This window comes from Charadrius vociferus, unplaced genomic scaffold, assembly GCF_000708025.1.
Source record: "Charadrius vociferus isolate BGI_N301 unplaced genomic scaffold, ASM70802v2 scaffold407, whole genome shotgun sequence".
NCBI classification, from domain to species: Eukaryota; Metazoa; Chordata; class Aves; order Charadriiformes; family Charadriidae; genus Charadrius; species Charadrius vociferus.
In genome coordinates this window covers 425,904-431,980 of record NW_009649852.1, presented here as the reverse complement: position 1 = coordinate 431,980, position 6,077 = coordinate 425,904, and positions in this window count along the sequence as shown.

Sequence of the window (6,077 nt, the reverse complement as noted above, 5' to 3'; positions counted from 1 at the left end):
CATCTTTTTCCACCCCACCCCCACCCCCCCTCAGGATTTCGTGAGGCTGGATGGTTGGCGGTGCGTGAGGCGGGTGATTTATTAGCCTGTTTTTTTCTTTTTTTTTCACGTCCTCTGTGATGTTGGGTGTTGCGAAGGGCTTCAGCCACGAGCAGAGCGATCACAGGCAGTGACTGTTTAATGTGTTTTCCAGCTCTGGAACCTCCAACATAGGAAAGACATGGACCTTTTAGAGCTGGACCAGAAGAGGACCACGGAGATGCTGGGAGGACAGGCTGGGAGAGTTGGGGGGGTTCAGCCTGGAGAAGAGAAGGCTCCAGGGAGACCTTATTGCAGCCTTCCCGTGCCTAAAGGGGCTCCAGGAGAGCTGGGGAAGGACTTTTTACTAGGGCATGTAGTGATAGGACGAGGGGGAATGGCTTTAAACTGAAAGAAGGAAGATCTAGATTAGATGGTAGGAAGAAATGTTTCACTTTGAGGGTGGTGGGGCACTTGCCCTGGTTGCCCCAAGAAGCTGTGGCTACCCCATCCCTGGAGGTGTTCAAGGCCAGGTTGGCCAGGGCTTGGAGCAACCTGGTCTGGTGGGAGGTGTCCCTGCCCATGGCAGGGGCATGGAACTGGATGGTCTTCAAGGTCTTGCTGTCTGAAACATCCCCCCGTTTGGTGATACCCAAGAGGACCTGCATTCTCTCTGCAGGGACCTGATGGCCAAGTTACAGGCAGGCAGAGAGCTTCCTCGGATTGCCGTATCCCACAGACACTGGTTTTCCAGCCATCTCTCCATCTGCGCTAACACCCACCTCTTCTGTCCCCCAGCAGCTGGGCTGATGGAGCAGTGAACCTCTTACCCATCGCATCTTCCCATATGTCCAAATTTCCCCCTGCACCGTAGGCATGCGATGAGCAGGTTGGTTGGGATCTGTTCTTCCTTGTAGCGTAACACAGTGGCAAAAATCCTCGTGTCTGGCAAACTTGTGCCGTGTCGAACGGCGTTACGGCAGCAAATATTCGCAGCCCCAAAAGTCATGTTGAAGGAGTTAAATGCTTACGCTGCCCGGTGCCAGACTGCCTGGCTGAGAGCGCTCGCAGCAAAGTATGTGCCGTAGAGAAGTTTCTGCGCTGAGTCACGCGTATTGAATGCCACTCGCTTCCAACCCTGGCACATTTGAAGCGGGCATGGGATTTTGTTGGTTTTTTTTTTTGAATGGCAACCTGGGATATAGTGATATTCTAAGGTACCACCCGGTAATTAAGCACCATCCTCATTGATGGTTGCCACATTAGCAGAAGGATGACGCATCATTGTGTTGTTTAGCTGACGTCTATGTCTTCCTTTGCTTCTAAGCACCGTGTAACTTCGTTTTTCTCCCCCTTTTGATGCTGGTTTTGGCTCTGCAAGTTTCTCTGCTTCCCTCAGAAGACAAGGGGCTCAGCAGTTTGCTACTTCTCATTGCTATAGTAGAAAACAGCATCTGGTTTAGTCTTCTGGCTTTGAATATTCTGCCCAGAGTCCTGGGTGACCATCTTGCAAACGCCTTGCACTGGGATCATCTCATCTTCCCACTGACCATACCCCCCAACACAGCATCAGTCCACTAATTCTAGAAGATGGCATCAAAAAGGGACATTTTTCTTCTGTCTAAACCGTTCAGATGATGCCACGTGAGCGAATCCTTCACACCTCCACATTTGTGTTGGTCTGTTCTCCCAAGAAAGAGGCAATAGGACAAGAGGAAACGGCTTCAAGTTGCGCCAGGGGAGGTTTAGGTTGGCTATTAGGAAATACTTTTTCACTGAAATGGTTATCAAACATTGGAAGAGGCTGCCCAGGGAAGTGGTGGAGTCGCCATCCCTGGAGGTATTTAAAAGATGGGCAGACGTGGTGCTGAGGGACATGGTTTAGTGGTGGACTTGGCAGTGTTAGGTTGATGGTTGGACTCAATGATCTTAAAGGTCCCTTCCAACCAAAATGATTCTTTTCTCTTCTCCCAAGGAACAGGTGATAGAACAATAGGAAACGGCCTCAGGTTGCACCAGGGGAGGGTTAGGATAGATATTAGGAAAAATTTGTTCACCGAAAGGGTTGTCAAACACTGGAACAGGCTGCGCAGAGAAGTGGTGGGATCATCATCCCTGGAGATACCTAAAAGACAGGCAGACGTGGTGCTGAGGGACATGGTTTAGCAGTGGTTTTGGCAGTGCTAGGTTGATGGTGGAACTCAATGATCTTAAAGGTCTTTTCCTAAACGGAACAATTCTATGATTCAAATAAGGGGAGGTCGTGGAGCCCCTCCCTGTACAAAATTTTCCACCAGCTCCCCAGAGCTCTAAGAGCAAAACCAAAATGTGTGTTTCTACGAGGATTTCGCTCCCGGCACAGTTTGCAGCAACAAGACCTTGATACCAGCGGTAGCGGATAACGGGAGGTTTGTTCTGGTCACTGGGTGTTTGCCTCTGGCTGTGAGAAGGATTGTCCCATTCATCCGTTCCCAATTTCCTTTGTTATGGCTGAATTGATCCGTGGGGTGTAATTTCGCTAAAGCCGTTACGGGGGAAAAGTGCCAAGGGGTCTCCCTCACTGGGCGGCCTGTTGGGTGCCAAGCGTGAAGTCACTTCAGATGCCTGAAGGCTCTTAGCTTTGTGTGATTTATTTCATTTTTGAATTTTTTTTTCTTTTTCAGTGTGGAAAAAGAAATACCTGAACAAAACACGTTTCCAGCTGACATCTTCCCTGGGCATTTTGCATTCAAACAGGTACCTTTTGCTGTAGTCTTTAATGATAATATGCCTAAACGGTCCTAACTGTCTTCCCAGCGGTGATGTTCAGAGATCAGCTTGCTTCTGGGAGGGATTTGGTGGGGGAGAGAGGTTTTGAAGTACTTTGAGCACCATATTTTTGTGTACCCTGGTGTATATTTGGAGCAATTTTCTTGGCTCTGTGTCTGCATTAAATGATCAGAACGTGGCCCCAGGGTTTTTATAGCACGGTCTTTGCTTTATTACGGCATTGCCATAGCAAAAAAATGAATTTTCAGGTATCAGACAATCAATATGTGGGTGAAATGTTACTGGTCTGTCCTAGCAGCATGTACCAGCTGAGAAATGAGAAAAGCTCCTTTAAACTTCCAGTGTCAGCTGTTTTTTTTCTGCCAAGCTCTGAGTTGCTCCACCTTCAAACCTTTCTGCGTAATTACTTCCCATGCAAGAATTTTTTTTTTTCCTCTCTTCCTAGTCATACTTAAAAGAATCTCTAAAACTTTTAACCTGGAGCTCTTTCGATGCATCCCAGCACCAAACTCCTTTGGCCCCAGCGCAGCGCTCTGCGCTTCAGTCCTTTTAAATGGCTTTGCCTCAATAACAGGCGTTTCGAGTTGAATAAAATAGTTCTTTGTGTTTGAAGACAGGCAGCCCAGAATAAAGATATTTCAATTTTTGCCTGATTTTTCTATGTATATTCCTCCCTATTCCTGCTATCGCTAACTGTCCCGCACTACTAATTCATCCCCCTGAGTGCGTCGCTCTAAGACAGCCGCGATAAATCTGCAGGTCTTTAGGACGCGAATGCGCAGAAAATGAGTAAATTCTACCAAAAAATGTCAGCAAGCAGCTTAATCTTGACCGTCAAGGTATTTTTCCAGGGTCAAATTGCTAGGAATGGGGCTGACCGGCATTGCAGGGGGAGATTTCTGGACTGGCCGTCTCTCCCAGCCCCCACAGTGCCACGTAGGAGATCCTACAGCAGTGGGATGGGGAAGAGGAGCGGGAAGGGGGGAGCGAATACTGGGAGTTGCCTTCTTCCGTCTTCTCCGCTCCTTTAATGAGAGGGCCCAGCTGCCAGAAGACACAGCCACTTCTCCAGCACAACTCCTCCCCTCCGGCCGCCCGGCTTTAAAACCTACTTGGACAAAAATTACGTTTCTTTTGTGGCGAGTTATTTCCAGCGCGGTTATGCTCCCCCAGGGAGCCTTCAAATTTAAGGGGCTGCAGATCTATCGAGCTATAACATACTTTAATTAAAAAAAAAAAAGAAAAAAAAAACCAAACAAAACCCCAAACAGTGTGTGATATGGGGCTGATCCGACACACCCCGACAAAAGAACCGGTGATTCGCAGCGCCTGGGCCGGCTGTGGGGGAGCTGCTGGGGTGGAGGACAGTGAAATCCGACTGGTACTGAGAGTCCTACACCCAGCCCTGCGGTAAACAACCCATGCCCGGCTGTAAAACATCTGGACTGATGCTGTCGCGGTCGTTTGGCTTGTCTTATTTAAAGCGGTGTTACTAAATCGCTTGATTATGTATTAAAGGAGCGCTTTATTTCTACAAAAGCAAACGAAAGCAAAAACTGCCGTCCAGCAGGCTCTTCGGGCAGAACTTTTAAAATATAAACTCCAGGAGCTTTGCACATTTACCCTTTCCTGTGGGTTGCGGTGACCCGGGAGACGAACCCTTGTTTTCCTCTATCCATGACAGAGTCTGGCATCTTCCAAGCTGCCATGGAGCAGCGCTGGCGCAGGATTTCTGCTTCCCAGGATCAAGCGTGGTCTGTAGCAAGGCGACCCACGAAGAAAATTCATACAGCAGAGATTCTTAGTCCCTTCTGGTGACTCTCAGCTGCAGTGGGGCAGGGGATTAAAGCTGTTCACCAGATCCCATGGTTAAGAGGATGGAGCTGGGTAGAAGCTAACAGGAGATCATTTTAAAGCAGATCCCAGGCTGTCCTTTTTCACGCGGTTGCATCCACCGGAGGCAGATGGGATCTAATCTAAAAGGATTAGACAAATTAGACTAGTTTATTCCAGAAGTAGATACTCATGGGGATGTACGCTGAGCATCCCTAATGCAGCAGGTCTGGGTGCTGGGGTGGCACAAGGGCAATGGACCACAGGCAAGCTGGAACCAGTTGCTTGCCCTAAAGGTTCTTGCTGGTGGAGCAGAGCTAGATGGACCACGCTGGCCTAGCAGGACATTTTGTGTGTCCTTATGAGCCTCAGAGTCTATAAACCTCACCTCCCTCTCTGGGTAACTCATTTACCTTCGGGGTTTTGCTGTGCTGCAGATGAGGATGCTCAGCCAGCATGGGTCTGGCACTGAAGAGCAGCTGAGAAGCCATCCTGGCACTGGACATCTCTTGGAGGGAGCATAGCACATGGCAGGATTAGATCTTGGAGTGTTAAAAACCATGGGACCTGCAAAGATCATGGTGGGGGCAGCAAAGGTGATGCCGATCCTCTTTGCAGCCTCCACCTTGGATGCATCTAGTCTTCCTGCAGAGGATGCAACAAGCCTGGGATACTCCTTGATACAGTCAAATTCCCAAATTTGCACATGCCCATTGTGTCCCCCATCCTGGTTACAGCATTATCTCACCTGCCTGCAAGGGTGAGTCAAAGGCAGCACTGATGTGAATGCTCTCCTCCCTCTACACTGCTTCTTGCTCCTGCTGCCCGCATCTGCTGGGCATCGTTTTCTCACCTAATGAGCAGGGATGGACAGAGAAGGTGACCTAGACTTAAAGAAACCCTCCTTGGGTCAGCTCAAACCTTCTCAAATCAGTTCAACCTTCCCCAGACCATTTCTCAGTCCCTGGAGCTGTGTTATCACTGATCCATCTGGGATTGCAGAGGAACTTGCATGCGTCTCAGTTTCATCAGCCAAATGTCTCCCCAAAAACACAGGAAATGGGTCTGGATGGAGCCTGGAAGAAGCCATGGCTGATGGAGGGATCCAGCCTGAGGTCATCTCCCAGAGCCATGTGAGGAGCCATGGAAGCTGGGGATGGCGGCAGCCAGAATGACTCCAGTCTCAGGTGAGTTCCCAGTAGCACTCCATCACCACGGCCTCACCTCTAGGCAAATCAAGCATGTGTTGGGTGAGGGGTTCCCCCATCCAGAGCTAGTCAGAGCTCTGCTGGTTCTCTCGGTACCCACATGAAGAGGCTTTGGAGGGATTCTACTTCTCTGCTCAGCTCAAAGGCAAGTTCAGGATTGGTGCTTTAATGTTCACAGAATGATGGAATGATTTGGGTTGGAAGGGACCTTGAAGATCATCCATTTCCAACCCCCCTGCCATGGGCAGG